This window comes from Apodemus sylvaticus, chromosome 18 (assembly GCF_947179515.1).
Source record: "Apodemus sylvaticus chromosome 18, mApoSyl1.1, whole genome shotgun sequence".
Lineage (NCBI taxonomy): Eukaryota > Metazoa > Chordata > Mammalia > Rodentia > Muridae > Apodemus > Apodemus sylvaticus.
Genome location: NC_067489.1, coordinates 66,855,044 through 66,871,564, shown reverse-complemented (window position 1 = coordinate 66,871,564; position 16,521 = coordinate 66,855,044). Strand labels below are relative to the sequence as shown.

General features: G+C 45.0%; 1 protein-coding gene across 1 annotated transcript in view; it reads left to right on the top strand.

The window, feature by feature from the left end:
* The first annotated feature begins 9,774 nt into the window (after positions 1-9,774).
* Positions 9,775-16,521, top strand: part of Lzts1 (leucine zipper tumor suppressor 1) — a 56,233-nt gene continuing 49,486 nt past the window's right edge. The window contains exon 1 of the mRNA XM_052162815.1: positions 9,775-10,015. The gene's annotated coding sequence lies outside the window, so the exon portion shown is untranslated. The remainder of the gene's footprint in view (positions 10,016-16,521) is intronic.

Sequence of the window (16,521 nt, the reverse complement as noted above, 5' to 3'; positions counted from 1 at the left end):
CCTAAGTCTCCAGGACAACAGAAGCACAATGTTTCCTTCTTCAATAAGTCAGGCTGGAGCAGGCCATTTTGAAGAGAAGACAGAGGTGGGAAAGACGGCTCTGATGAGAGCAGGGGTGACCGCATGAACCCCTGATATGTTCTAAGTGGAGCCTAGCAGAGAGAAGTGGAGTGTCTCAGAAGCTGAGGCAGAGAGATTGCAATTTTGAGGCTAGCCGGGCTACATAGTGAAACTCTTGTCTCCAGAAAGATAAGTATATAAATGTTAGCAACAACAACAAGAAAAGATACAAAAAGGATTTTCTATCCATTTAGCAAGATAGGTCTAGTATCAGACTTTAAATATAGCTGAGGGTAACCTTGAACTTCTGATCCTCCTGCTTCTACCTCCAAGGGATGATGGCCTTACAGACTCAGGTACTCTATTTAGTTTATTCATTTCTGAGGAGCCATCCCAGGGATTGAAGCCAACTAGGCAAGCACTCTATCAATTCACCTAATCTCCGTGGCAACACTATGAGGTAGGTACACAGCCATCTTACTGAAGATGCCAAAACCCACAGATGCTCAAATCCCTCACATGAAACAGCACTGTGTTGGTGCATAGCTTAGGCAATCCTTCTGTAGACTTCAAACTGTCACCAGATTACTTATATATATTCTACTCGCCAACACAATTAGTGAGCAGAGACAAGAAAATAAAAGTCTGTATATGTTTAGAATAAACACAGTATTTTTAATGTTTTCTACCCACAGTTGGTTGGTCCTAAGAATGTAGAAACTACAGATCTGAACTTCTATCTGTCCTCTTACTAAGGAACCTTAAAAAAAAGGTGGGGGGGGGGGAGTTTAGGCAAAGCATTTGTTACACACACAAACACTAACCTGAGCTCAAATCCTTAGTACCTATGTAAAAGTGTAGGTTTGGTAATGCTATTTACAAATCCAGCATTAGATAGAAACAGAAATATACCAGATGCTTGCTAGCCAGTTAGGCTAGCCAAATTGGGCAGCTACAGGTTGAATAAGACCCCCTGCCTCAAAAAATAAAGGTCCAGTTGTGAGTAGTACACACCTTAATCCCAGCACACAGTGAGCTGAGCCAGGCAGATCACTATGAGTTTGAGGCAGGCATGATCTACACAGTGAGATCCTGTCTCTAACATTAGATTAAATAATGATAAAGGAACATGCTTCATGTCAAGTCCTTGACCCTACACATATGTGTATGTGCCTACCTCCACACACACGTGCACACATTTGCGTGAACCCGTGCAATGTACCATACACCATACAAAGAAAACTGGTGCTATTGTCAAATTTTCTATCTATGGAGCCTTGAAGGCAAAATTAGTCAACTTAGGAAAGCCTCTTCTGGATGAGAGGCCCTGGCAAAGCACAGCTGTCCTTTTTAACTCATTTTTGCGGGTGGAGAAAAATGCTGGAAGCAGAGTCAGAGGTTCCTCATGCAGCCCTCCCACTGTGTCCTTCTCTGTACCTTCTGACCTTCCCAGATATGCAGGTGATCACATGGACTCTGTGTCCTAGGGACGACAGTCAGCACTAGAACATAAGCAATGTATATGGTCACAAACAGGGACTTTGCTATTTACAGTAATTAGCCCTGGAGGTATTAGAGAAAAAGTGCGACACTAGCTCGGAGCCTAGGGACTGTGACAGTTAGTTCTGTTACAAAGGCGTGAGTGAGCAGAGTCCCACACCCACGACAGCCACTTCCCTCCCCGAAATGGCCACGACCCTTAGAGAATATTAACCTCTCAGTCTGGGGCACAATGGCAGCGTGGTAGACAGGACTGAGTCAATGAGTAAATCAAATTGCCCCACACTGGGACTGGGAACCCTCTATTGTTTTGAACTCCCCTCTGGGAGGAGGAAATGAAGGTGACAACATTCCCCATAGGGGAACTAAATGGCTTCTCAGAAACCGTGGTCTCATGTGCTTTTTTTGTTTAAATGAGTTTAGGGCGATGAGCAAACGGGAGGGGACAGGGCCTATTTGAAAAGGGGCTCCCTAAGAACAGACAAGGGTCATGCTAACTTCTTTGTCTGCATGCCACTCCTCAGCCCTGGGGAGAAATTAGCTTAAAGCCAATTAGCACATTAGCCATCAACCGTGCAGGGGATCAGGCTGAGTGTCGTGGGGGAGTGGTCTTCACTCTTCATGCCATGTTTGCCTGTTCTATGTGGGACATTAAATTGAGTACTCAAAATCTAGTAGGAAAGGAGGGCCACCAAGTATACAATGCCTAGTTTATGGCAGTCTTTGCCTATAATCTCAGCACTTAGAGACTTTGTGACTTCAAAAGCCTAGTTAATGAATCCTGGGCTACAGAGTGAAACCTGTGTTTGTTACTTTGCTGCTTCTGTGATGACACGTGATGACCAAACAGCCTACAAAAGAGGTTATTTTGGTTCACAATTCCTGTGGCCCCTCATACATCTTCGCTCAGGGTCCTTATCATATCCTTTGTGAGATATGGAGAGTCCCCAACCTGACTCAAATGTAGTCAGACTGGGGTTTTAGACATAACATAACATTCAGTGTTTGACTTACGGTTTCATTGTGGCTAGAGACAGGCAAACACTGCGGCAGGAGCCAGGAACTGAGGCCACATCTCTAACAGAAGCATGGAGCAGACTGGGAACTGGACTTTATATTCTCAAATCCTCTCAGTGACATACGCGTTCTGTCAAGGCTCACCTTCCCATAACCTCTCTGAGAAGTATACCAACTTAGGACCAAGTGTTCAAATTGCTGAAACTATGGGGAGCAGTTCTCATTCAAACCACGCACACCCTACCTCAAAAATAAACAAGCAAACAAATAAATAAACCCACAACAGTAAACCAGATGTTTAGCTTAAGAGCTCTGTTAAGCAATTCAGATTTTCATGTGTTGGACTACTGGTGATCCTGGAAGACACACTCTGGAAATCTTTAGCTTAGGGAAGGTTGAAGAGATTTTCTGTTCTAGAGAGGCTATGTGGAAGAAGAGAGAACACGGGCATTGATTGAACCTATAAGGTATAACTGTATGTAAAGTGTCAGATAGGCAGAAAAATGGTATATTATAGCCAGGCAGGGAGGGTACTTTGCTGTATAACTGTCTCCTTCTTGGAAAAAAAAAGAGGGGGGCATATACACAGTACAGTTCAATCTTTAATCAAACCCCTCCTCAAAAGATGGGGCAATGCCAATTCAGGTAATCACTACTAGAAGATGAGACTAAGCCTGTTCAATGTCATGAATGGTTTTATTGATCATAAGAGGGGCTGGAACAAAGACCTTTTATTTCTCAGCCAAACACGGGTCTCAAGTGTGACAACTAGACTGATAATGTCAAATTGTCCCCATGAAGCTACCTGCTAAGGGCAAAGTTTGACAACAGTAAAACAGAGAGAGGGAAAGACCAGAGCCCAGCACCACTGACCCAAGCAAGGAGCTAATCTTTGAGATTACTAACTCCTGACGTATTTTCCTATTGTTTAAGCCGGGCTGTGGCTTTTTCAGCTACTTGTAAACAGAAACATTCCCAACTGATATACAGCATCAAAACAAACTTGTCAAAACCACTTTAAGGATATACTTCAGAACAGAGAACAGCCCGGGTCCTTCCGAAGCTAGGGTGTTAAATTACAATGGTGTGCTACGTTCTACAGGGAAGAAAGGATGGAGACATTTACGGAAGCTCCATGGTTGGGCTCCATCTTGTATATCCATGGAGAGGCTTACTAGAGGGACAGTCACCACATAAACCGGGTGCCCCAGCCTTAGAGTCCCAGTGCTCAGGAGGTGGGCACAAGAGGCTCAAGGTGGGGCAGGAGAGACAGTTCAGCAGTTAAGAGCACTGACTACTCTTCCAGAGGTCCTGAGTTCAATTCCCAACAATCACATGGTGCTCACAACCATCTATAATGAGATCTGATGCCCTCTTCTGGTGTGTGTCTAAAGATAGCTACATGTACTCATATACATAAAATAAATAAATAAAATTTTAAGAAAAAAAGAAAAAAAATGCTGTACTCTATACATAAAATAAATCTTTAAGAAAAGATAGCTACAGTTTACTCATATAAATATAAATAATTTTTTTTTGGTTTTTTTGGATTTGTTTTTGTTTGAAACGCTATACAGGGTTTCTCTGTATAGCCCTGGCTGTCCTGGAACTCACTCTGTAGATCAGGCTGGCCTCAGAAATCCGCCTGCCTTTGCCTCCCAGAGTGCTGGGATTACAGGCGTGTGCCACCACTGCCCGGCTTAATAAATACATTTAAAAAAAAAAAAAAGAAGGTAATCCTTCCTAACAGTTATTAGTTCAAAGTCAGCATGGACCATGTGACATTATCCTAATAATAACGTAATAATAATAACTATGATTGTAGATGTATATGTAAAAATAGGAAACACACAATCTGGTGCAAGTTAAACAGCAAAAGCCACTCTTGAGAGCACTTTCTACCCCAGAGGTTGTCAAGGACACCCCTCTGAGACAGGGTGGGAGTCTTTCCATGCATGAAAACCAACCTTCTTGTCTCTTCTTGAGGCAGCTGGGAGACAGGGTAAACACAGTCTGTGGATCTCTTAGACCTTGTGTTTGTAGCCTTATCATATCCCCTCTTCAACATTTGGAGAGTTCCCAGACTCATTTCAATAAAGTTGGCTTTCTTATCTTAAAACACGAGGCCTTGGAATTTTAGACTTAACATAATATTAAGTGGCTGTGCGCTGTTTTATATCCCACTTTGGTTCCGTGCATTCTTTTACAGTGTTCCCATTGACAGAAAGACAGAACGAGTGTTATTGGACCCATTTGCTGGTGAAAAAGTGAGTTTCAAAAAGGGTGTGACAAAACTAAGTTTGAAGCAAAGGGGCCAGGGGTACGTGTTGTGAATCGGACGCCAACCACGCCTTTGAGATATTGTCCTGTCTACTACAGTCCACCCCGGAATGTATTCACTCAAGGATTGTGTGTTCTTGTGCACGTGCACACATGCTAGCTATTTACATGTGTTAGGTTTTAAAGATTCAAGTAAAAAGAATGCAATCTTAGAAGAGAAAACTTACGGAAGAGACAAATTACCTATGGGTGCTAGAAATGAAGAACAAGATGCCAAGTGCCTTAGTTAGGTTTTATTGCTGTGAAGACGCACTATAACCATGGCAACTCTTTTTTTTTTTTATATTGGGTGGATGGAGTAGAGCCCAGCCACACTTTATTTTTTCTTTCAGCCCATTTTTTTTTTACCTTCTTAGACAGAAGGTCTTTTTTCATTTTTAGATATTTGCTCTATTTACATTTCAAATCTTATCCCCTTTCCTCTTTACCCCTCTGAAACCCCCCTATCCCAGCCCCCTCCCCCTTCCATCAATCTACCCACTCCCACTTTCCTGACCTGGCATTCCCCTACACTGGGACATCGAGCCTTCTCAGGAACAATGGCCTCTCCTCTCATTGATGTCTGAAAAGGCCATCCTCTGCTACATATGCAGCTGGAGCCATGGGTCCCTCCATGTTTACTCTTTGGTTGGTGGTCCAGTCCCGGGGAGCTCTGGGGGTACTGGTTGGTACATATTGTTGTTCCTCCTGCGGGGCTGTTCACCTCTTCAGCTCCTTGGGTCCTTTCTCTAGCTCCTCCACTGGGGACCCTATTGCTTAGTCTATTGGTTGGCTTTGAACCATGGGTTTTTTGATCCCCCTTCTAAGAAGGATTAAAGTATCCACACTTTGGTCTTCCTTCTGTGGTCTGTGAATTGTATCTTGGGTATTCCAAACTTCTGGGAATAAGCTGAGAGTTCTACTCCACTTATCAGTGAACACATACCATGTGTGTTCTTTTGTGATTGTGTTACCTCACTCAGAATATTTTCTAGTTCCATCCATTTGCCTAGGAATTTCATGAATTCATTATTTTTAATAGCTGAGCAGTACTCCATTGTGTAAATGTACCACATTTTCTGTATCCATTCTTCTGTTGAGGTACATCTTGGTTCTTTCCAGCTTCTGGCTATTATAAATAAGTCTGCTATGAACATAGTGGAACATGTGTTACATGTTGGAACATCTTCTGGGTATATGCCCAGGAGTGGTATAGCTGGGTCCTCAGGTAGTACTATGTCCAATTTTCTGAGGAACCACCAAACTGATTTCTAGAGTGATTTTACCAGCTTGCAATCCCACCAGCAATGGAAGAGTGCTCCTCTTTCTCCACATCCTCTCCAGCACCTGCTGTTCCCTGAGTTTTTGATGTTAGCCATCTGACTGGTGTGAGGTGGAATCTCAGGGAATCCTGTTTTGATTTGCATTTCCCTGATGACTAAGGATGTTGAACATTTTTTTTAGGTGTTTCTCAGCTACCTGGTATTCCTCAGTTGAGAATTTTTTGTTTAGCTCTAAATAGGGTTATTTGGTCCTCTGGAGTCTAACTTCTTGAGTTCTTTGTATGTATTGGATATTAGCCCTCTATCAGATGTAGGATTGGTAGAGATCTTTTCCCAATATGTTGGTTGCCATTCTATCCTATTGACAGTGTCCTTCGCCTTACAGAAGCTTTGCAATTTTATGAGGTCCCATTTGTCAATTGACAAATTATGTTCTGTTCAGGAATTTTTTCACTGTGCCCATGTGCTCCAGGCTCTTCCCCACTTTCTCTTCCAATAGAATCAGTGTATCTGGTTTTATGTGGAGTTCCTTGATCCACTTGAAGTTGAGCTTTGTACAGAGAGATAAGAATGGATCAATTTGCATTCTTCTACATGTTGACTGCTAGTTGAACCAACACCATTTGTTTAAAATGCTGTCTTTTTTCCACTGGATGGTTTTAGCTCCTTTGTCAAAGATCAAGTGACCATAGGTGTGTGGGTTCATTTCTGAGTCTTCAATTCTATTCCATTGATCTACCTGAACCATGGCAACTCTTAAAAGGAAAACATTTAATTGGGGATGACTTAGAGTTCAGAAGTTTAGTCCGTTATCATCATGACAGGAAGCATGGCAGTGTGCAGGCAGACATGGTGCTGGAGGAGCTCAGAGTTCTACATCTTGATCAGAAGGAAGCAGAAGGAGCCTCTGTGCCACACAGAGGGTAACTTGAGCATATATAAGACCTCAACGCCCACCAAACACAGCAGTGACACGTCTCCTCCAACATAGCCATGCCTACTCCAACAAGACCACAGTTCCTAGTTATGCCACTCCCTATGGACCAGACAAAGTCAAAACACAGAGCCTGTATCTTAGAGGACAGATTAGTGAGGTCAAGGAACTTTCCTAACCACTGACTTTGTATACCAGGTTGAGTTAGAACTCAAAAGGCTCCTGCCCCATCCTCTGAAACATTTATCTACCAACATGAACTACTGAGGTCAAATATAACAACAGGTTTTGTGAATATACCTTTCTAGACCTGACTCAGGCTTAGGAAAGTGTGAGGGATATGGCATATGGATGAGGAAGGGCTCTGAGAATTCTACTGGGGTAAGAGTGTAGGCATCTAGTCACTGTAGGGCACTCCCTTGGAATGAGGAGCTAATTGAGCTTTTTGTCATATTATTTAGGTTTAAGTGTGCAGCCATGTCACACATACAAACACTGTACAATCCATCACAGGCTTCTTCTTCATCATCATCCTATCTCCTTCACTCTCAGCTCACCTCCCTTTATCTCTGAAGCATCCTTTCCATAGGATGTTTCTGTTGTCCTATGGTACAACCAGTTCCAAGCTCACACCCAAATACTGACCACCTTCTACCTAACTGGGTCACAATAAGATAGTATGTGTGTGCTCAACCTTCTAGCTGCAGTGGATTTGAAAGAGATGCAGTGCTGCAGTAAAAGTGTCTTCAGAGTCTACTGTCAGTCATGATGAGTCACAAATGTAACCCTAGCTCTCCAAAGGAAAATCTTGAGTTCAAGGCCAGTCTTGACTACTTACTGAGAGTATGTCTCAAAAAAAGAAAAACAGTGCCATCTACAACACCAAACCAAGGTCTAGCCTAGGATATGACTTTGTAATAGCAAACAGAGAGTGGTAGGGCCAGAACCAGAAAGCTATAGGCTCCTTGGCTGTGGAATATCACGATCATGACAAAGTTGAGTTTGACCAAGGACAGCGCTGAGTTGACAAAGATCTGCAATCCACTGTTCTTAGTCTCTCTTCAGAGTCTACTGTTATCTTCAAGTATTATTTGTTCTGTATCCACCTAATCATCAGAATTCTTGAGACAGGTTCACTTCTGAGAAGACATACTTATACTAAGTCAATGAGTGGGGCACAGAAAGAAGAGGCTGTTGGCAAAAAAAGAGGCATCCTTCTGCCTGTGGTTACAGAGGTGTGAGTAAGGATGGTACTCAAATCTGGAACTGGGGAAATATATATACATACACACACACACATATATATATATATAAAACACATATAGTTATATATGTATATATTATATATGCATATATATTATATGTATTATAATACATAGTTATATATAATAATGTACATATGTATATATGTGTATACATATGTATATATAACACATATAGTTATATATATAATATATATTATATATATAATACATATAGCTAGAGGAGCAGGAGAAATACTTCTCAGATGGAGAGACAGTCTGGATAGACTCCCCCGTCTCAGTCTCCCAAACACTGGGATTACAGGCTGGCTATCTAGTTTCCCTCTTTGGTGTATTCGGGAGGCTAGAATTACATAATTAAATAAAACTTTAAGTTAATCTAGGGTCAAAACCAGGAGGAAGCAGCAGGGGTTTGGAGCAGGAGAATGTCAGAAAGGCTGATTCATCCATGCATACTATTAGTGATCTCTATTTTTCTCCTCCCCTTAACCTGCCCCTTTCAGGCCTAGGCTGGCAATCTCTGGGCAGCGCCTCCGCCTTCAGACTGTCTGCGGTTCACTATCTTACCCTCACTGTACCCTCAGACAGGCAGTGAAGAAGTGGGTGAATGAATGATTGTTGCTTTTAGTGCTGGGGATCGAAATTCAGGTCACAGCTCTTACCACTGAACTGATTCTCCAGCCCGCCCTGCCTAGGTATTTCCACTTAACATTTTGAGACAAGGCTTTGGGTGCTTTGGGTGGCACTGATTTCATTTTGCGCACCAGGCAGGACTTGAATTTATAATTCTCCTATTTCAGCCTCTCAAGTCCCTGGAATTAGTGGCTTGAGTCACTAGGCTAGGCTTCCGAAGTGTCAAAATTTAATTGGATTTTTTGAGGAGTGAAGTCAGGAGGCTCTCTGGGCTCTGGTCTGTAATCAGAGCAGGGTGAAGCAATACCCTCAGAACCCCTCTAGGCCGTTAGTTTGGTCTTTAAACCAAGGAACTCAACCTTTTGCTGGGGTTGGGTTGGAGAAACCACCGGTAAGAGGTAGAGGTAGCAAAGAAGAGGGGAATGCAGAAAATGGGTAAAGAAAGTGCGAAGGCGAATAGGTTGCAGACAGAGAAAGCGAGAACGAGGAGATAGTGGAAGATGAGGAAAGATCGTGAAAGGCCGAACACAGGAACCTCCGAGTGTGAGGAAGCAAGAGCCGAGAAACTGCAAGCCTGACCGGCGCGGGCTTTGCGCACAGAGGAGCCAGGAGGTCGGAGCAACCCCAGCTGTCAGCCTGGAACAAAGGCTGGGGAGAGTGCAGGACGGGGTGCAGGCAGTGCGGGCCAATGAATGTCGTTGACTCTGGCCCCGTCCCACTCGTGCCCCGCCCCGCCCCGCCCCGCCCCGCCCCGCCGGCGGCCAGGGACCCAGCGCCAGGGCCAGAGCGCCCGGGCGAGCTGGCGGGCTCTGGGCGGCTCCGAAAGCTCACAGTCCGAAAGTTTCTCTGCCTTTCTGCGGCTCCTGGGAGTGTGACTTGAGCGACGCGGGATCTGTCGGCTCCAGTAGTTCTCCAGAAAAAGAGAAAAGGGCACTGCACAAAATACACCGAAAAATCAAAATCTGCAGCCATTTGCAGCTATCCCCGAGACGGAGGAGGACAGACAGGTAAGGTACGGGTACCCAGGGTCCTGTTCCTTCTTCGTGCAGTGTCTGCAGTCCTGCGGACGGCCCAGGCACAGGAAAGGCTGCGCTCTCTACGGCGTACCACTCCGGGAGTGAGTCCGCTCGTCTGTCGGTCTTTGTCTGTCTGTGTCGGCGTCTGTCTAGGTGTCTTTGTTTCTACATGTAACTATGGGGGGGGGGGAGGTAGAATGCTAGGTAGGTGTGGGGGATTCTCTCCCCTGTCACTGCTTGTGTTTCTAATCTGACCCCAGCCGGAGGGAAACGGTGTGCATCATTAATCCTTATGTCTTTGTCTGTCACACCGGGGGGTTTGTTTCCTCGCAAACCTGAATTTCATCTTGGAGATGTGCGTTAGGTGTCATGAATGTAGAGATGAAGAACTGAGAGATGAGGAAGTGGGGCCACAGAGACTGAGGCCCCAGACAGAGGATCCAGCTGCGGGGGACTGGCTAGTGAACTTTACCTTGCTGGCTGGAACTTTGGAGGTACATTGTGTCTGGGAGGAATAGGAATGAGTTTGGATGGATACACAGACAGACAGACAGACAGACAGACACACACACACACACACCTCAGTTCACTCCTTTTTCTCACTCACCACAGGGAGTCAGATCCCCTCTGTTTTGCCCCTCATCTGCCCTGGATTCACTCAGCAATAGAAACCCAAACACCAACAGCAACACATGTGATGCTTCCCCTCCCTGCTCCTGCTCCGAGTGGAAGCGATTAAACCATGGCTTGTGAACTTGTGCACATGTGAGTATTCTACCCACCCAAGGGTTGTCATCCTGGGAAAGTGCTGTAGAATCCTCAATTTCCGAGCACGGAAGGGTTTAGGCATCCCTCAGGCTCTGCCCTCAGGCTCTTTGCATGTCCCCGAGGAGGTACTGGGTTCTGGGTAGCTGTTCTAGAGGCTTCTCCACCAAAGGGAAACACAATCTAATCTCAGAGCCCATCCACAGAGAGAGAGGAGCGGCCTGTACGCCATTCTCCCCGCACCCAGACCCTGATGAGGAGGCCACTGCTAAGGGATTTTGAAGATTTGTAACCTGAGCTTCCTTCAAGTTCAGAAACAATTTTCTGCAGGCAGGCAGGCAGAAGGAAAATGGAGGTGTTTGAAAGGTGTATGCACATGAGTATCAGAGTTAGATTTTACAGGGGTAAGAGTCTTCAAGTCTGGCACAGAGCAGAGTGTGGGCAGGAGTCTGTGGGCAGAGAGCGCACCCTAATCAGGCATGGCCTACACCTTGTATTTACCTAGCTCGCTCTTCTGAGCATTTTCAGTGCATCATAGATGTTATCTCATTTGTTGTCCCCTTTATCCTCACTGCATAACTACCACATTAGCATGAGATGTGAGTTACTCTGTGTCTGCCAGTGAAGAAACTGAGGCACCAAAATTGAAGGGTGTTCCCTGAGTTCCCATAACTAATGAGAGCCAAGTCCACCATTAATGAAATCCAAAAAAGCAGGTCTTAGCTGTGTAGATGGGAGTATAGCGCACTCATCTGCTAGAGTTGAAAAGAACTGTCTGTGGAAAAAAAAATTAGAGCATCCTTCCCAGATGTTTCATGGAAAGACCAGACATTGGCTTTTGCTCAAGATGATTGTCCTTGCCTATTCCTAGCGTGTGTCTTGGCACACTCTGCAAGGTACACCTGCATTAGACATTCAGTCTGTGCACTCTTGAGACTGAAGGAGAGAGATATCCTTGTCTAGCTATCTACCTCTGATGGTTGACAGGAGCTGAAATAGAAGTGTGTTGTGGGAAGTGGTCTGGGTGTGCCAATTCAGAGTGTGAGAGTGCTCGATTGCCATGCAGGGTTAAGAAGCCAGATGTCTGCATGTATGGGTGAAGAAGCAGATGGACTCTAACTAGATAAAAATGGTCTCTATTCCTGAAAATGCCTTTGGGCGATTTAACATTCGCCCTATAACTTTTCATTGGCTGCTACAAAACGCAAGACTTTGGTACCCACAATGAAGCTCATGAATGAATATCATAGGCTGAGGTTAGTTTCCTTGAATGAATGCTTTTTTGAAATGCAGGGACTCTGGGTTTGAGCCCCTAACACTACATAAACCTTCATATGGTGGCACAGTATTATAACCAAACCTTGCTCAAGTGGTGGAAATAGGAGGATCAGAAATTCAAAACCAGTCTTGACCACATAGGAAGTTCAGGATCAGCCTGTGCTACCTGAAACAATCCCAAGTGCAGAAAACAATAGCAAACAACCCAACAATAAAAATATACCAAATAAGGTCTTGACAAATCATCTATTTTTAAGCAACTTCAATTCATTTATGAATAATATTGTAACAAAGTTTAACACCATCCACTGAGTGCCATCGAATCTTGCACCATTGTTTTAACCACAGGGATCTGCCACTGTAGGTTAGTTCCCCAACCATCTTTCCCTTAGGTTCAGATCCCATTCCTTCTTCTGAGACATTTCTACCATTTGGTGCTGCTATCACAGTGACTCATTGGCTTCCCCAAGAAGAGTTTTTGGGGAAGAAACCACACAGTGAATTCTCAGCTAAGATATAGTGTTTATCTACTCTTTCTGTGTGTTTGTCTACCCACAAGAGCAGATTTGGGAGGAGAAGGTGCTAGACCCAATTCAGAGCTGGGGTCTGGAGTTGATACATTCAGAGCTTCAAGCATGCAGTTGCAGAACAAGGGTAAGGGACTCAGCAAAAAAGGAATTTCCAACTGCCTGGGGCCTCTTCAGGCCTTTACGGTCGGTCCGTCTCAGCCTTTGAATGCTTCTCCTTGATGCTGCACTTTGGACACTCTGGGGATTCTTTGGAGAATGCAAGCTGCTGTTGGGTTTGGGGAGGTCACGTGGTCATGCTCCATGCTTTCTAGCTTCACATACTGTTGGCATTGTTGATCATGATGTCTCCTCTTGTGATAACCACATATGCTCTCAGGGGCCCGGGGTTATTTAAAGCATCACTCCTGCTTGACAGCCTGAATTCCATTGTTATTTAATTAAAAATTGAGACAGGGACTCGTGGCTCAGGCTGTCCTAAAACTCGTTATGTAGCTAAGAATGACTTGGAATTTCTGTTCTTTTACTAGTACTTAGATTATTGATATGCGCCACTATACCTAATCCAATACTAGGGATCAAACCCAGGTCTCTATGCAAGCTCTCCTAACTGAGCTAATCCCCTCAGCTCTCATTTCTTAAAGGTCTTGCCCATGTCAGGTGCTAGAGAAATGAGTGATGCTTTTGAAGAGGTGAACTAAATGCACCGAGCCTAAAATTGGTGATGTTAGTTGGAAAGAATTAATTAGTGACAACCCCACTGAACTAACAATCCCACACTAACTTTAGTATAGCAGCTGTCTCAAGATGGAAGTGAACTGGAGACGCCAGAGAGGAGGTGGGTGCTCCGGGCTCAGCCCAGGCGATGAACCTAAGCGGGTGTGTGAAGAGCACAGCTGGAAACAAGTCAGCTGAGAGCTAACGAGACCCCCTCTGGGGCTCTGCGGAGGGGGGGGGGCGGCCCCCCTCTGGCAATTGGTCACTGAAAAGTGGGAGGGAACTATCTCCAGTCAGTTTGCAGTTTGGCCTCCACAGCTTCTTTTAAGCTTTAGGAGAGTGGGCAAGAGACCTTGCCTAAACTCAGGCCTGGCTGGGCTGGCCTCCCAGGCCCTTTAGCCGAGTCACCTCTGTAGACTTCTGTTCCTCTAGATCCTGGCTTCCACCTCCTTAGATAATTCCACGGCCATGAGGAGGAGGTTGGGAGGTCTTGCAGACTAACAACTATAACTGCCTGGGAAGCAATTTATGTCAAGACTTTTTTGGGTTTCCTTTTTCTTTTTAGCCTTTTTGGGACAGGTTCATATATAACCAAAGTGGTCTTTGAACTGTCTATTCCTACACACACACACACACACACACACACACACACAAGTGCTGATCCTCCAGGACCAGCCTCTCACGTGTTAGGATTAGAGTTGTACCTACACAGGCCTAGGTTTGCTTTTGGATGGATCCAGACTTCCCCAAACAAATTCTCTCCCTCTCCCGCTCCCTCTCAATCTCCCTCCCCTCCCCATTTCCTTCCCTCTTCCCTCTCCCTCTCCCTCTCCCTGATAAAGAGGTGTTTCAACACCCCCTCTTTATGGATCAAAATTCCCTGAGCCTTAAGGCTTCTGTGGCTCAGGCAGACAATTCTCTCTCTCCCTCCCCCCCCCCTCTCTCTCTCTCTCACACACACACACAGAGAAACTACACTTTAAAAGAGGACTTCCTGTTATCACTGATAACATCCAACTGCCCTATGCTATCCCTTCTACCATGTGGCAAGTGAGGAAACTGAGTAAGGTGAACGTACCCACCCAGGGTTTTCAACTGAGCATCGAAGCCAACTGGCGCGAGTACTGGTTGTAATGTAGTTATGAGGCTATTGGGATTCATTGATCTTTCTTTTCTTCTCCTTTTGTCAGAAGGGAACCGTGCTTGACGTGAAACCCAGGGCCTTGCACATACTGGGAATGGCCCTTAGCACAGAGCTATTCTCTCAGCCCCTGACATTATTAATTAAGTAGATTTAAGCTCCCTAAGTCATTGTCAAAGGCCTAATAAACAAAGAAGGAGATATCTTTAAATTTGGGGCCAGCCATGGTGAAAGGAGAGAACTGACCCTCATAGGTACCCTTAGCATCAAGCATGCATGGCTCTAAATAAATTAAATAAACAATAAGGTAACTATAAGTTATAAGAAAGAGCACAGCTACTCTAATAATGACTGTAATTTGAGGATGATAAAGACCTCGAACTTTTCTTTCATTTTATTGTGCTTCTTTTAGCCCCTAAGTGCTATATACATAAATATCGTATATCTGTTAAGCTCAAATCAAGCCAGGAAGTAGCCAAGGATGAGATATCTATTTGGAGTTTGCTTTAAAGAATGTTTTCTATGTGTTAGATTTCTCCTTAAATTTAGTAAGTTCATGTTATTTATTGATAAAGTCTACATTAAAATTAGAGCCAGTGCTTCCTCCAAGGAGGCTGAGTGAATGATATGTCCTGGAAAGGCAAGACTCATTTTTAACCAATTTCCTCTTGTATAGAGCAGGTGACTTCCAGAATAAAACATGGCCGCAGGAGTCAACACATGGTGTGGAAGCCAAACTGGAGTTTATCACATATGGGAAGCTCTCCTAGTTGAGGACGGAGTGCTATAGGAAGAAAGGGTTGGTGGGAGAATGGAAGGAGACAGCACAGGGAGGGGATTGTACTCATCGATGCAGTACATTTCTGATTTTTCTTACTAACTGACAGGCTAAATGGGCATCTAAGCTGTTGTGATGTAGGTTGTGTCTACTACCCGGAACAAAGCAAAGGCGTCCTTTGCAGACCGCCAATAGATTTGCTTTGTCACTTAATCACTGTGGAAGAGAAGACCAACTCTCAGAGCAACTGACAGAGCTCACCATGTCCTCTCTCTCTCTCTCTCTCTCTCTCTCTCACACACACACACACACACACACACACACACACACACACACACTTTTTTCTCTCTCTCTTCCCCCTCCAGTTCATTCAACCCCTCTCATGTGATACCCATGCACAAATGTACCCTTTCAACATGTGAAACAGACTGTGTGTGTGACTCTCAAGATCCTAAGACCCAGAGATCCACAACCCGTCTTCCTGAATGCCCTCTCTGTAGCATGACCTGAGGTGTGGGCAGTGAGCCCACACCCTAACACCACAGAACCTCACTTTCTACCATCCTTAAAGCAGTTCTGGGTAACTATGAACTCTTCATAGCTGTATTTCCTCTCAGGGCAGAACCAGTCTGGTTGAAACACCCAGCTTGAGGGGCATATAAGAAAGGGGTCTCTCAAGTGGAACTGAGATGAGGGCTGGGGGTGCCCTTTGCTCTTGGCTCTGAAATCCCTGTGTATGCATCTCATCCAGTAAGCAGACTTCCAGGTGGCTGGTGCAGCTCCTGCCCCAGGCACTCAGGGCAGGGCTGTGTGCTTGGCTCAGTGACCTGCTGGCTTTGGGGGCAGCTTCCCTGCCTTTGCTGTTGCAAAGCCATTTGATGCTAAATCACCCTCCTCCTGGCACCCTGGTCTGCTAAATTGGTCTCAACTTGCTGTACTTCCACCCACCACCTTAGTCATTATTCGCTGGCAGCATTCAGAGTGGGTGTAAAGCAACCGAACATTATATTCCTGCTGTAAAGAGAGAGAATTGAGTATAGACATGCACAGAGGGGAGAAAGGGAAGGAGGTAAGGGGGAGTGAAGGGGGGCAGGGAAACAAAGCTTGGGGTTTGCCAGCACCTTTCTCTGGAGAACCCAATGACATTGATGGGGCTGTGCCATATGTCAGGGAGACAACACATTTGAGGGGACATCCCTGCTGAATTGGAAGGTGGAGAGGTCAGAATACAGGGAGAGAGAGTCCTTCGGTTCTGTAATATGAATTAGTTACCCCGTGAGCATTTGTCCTC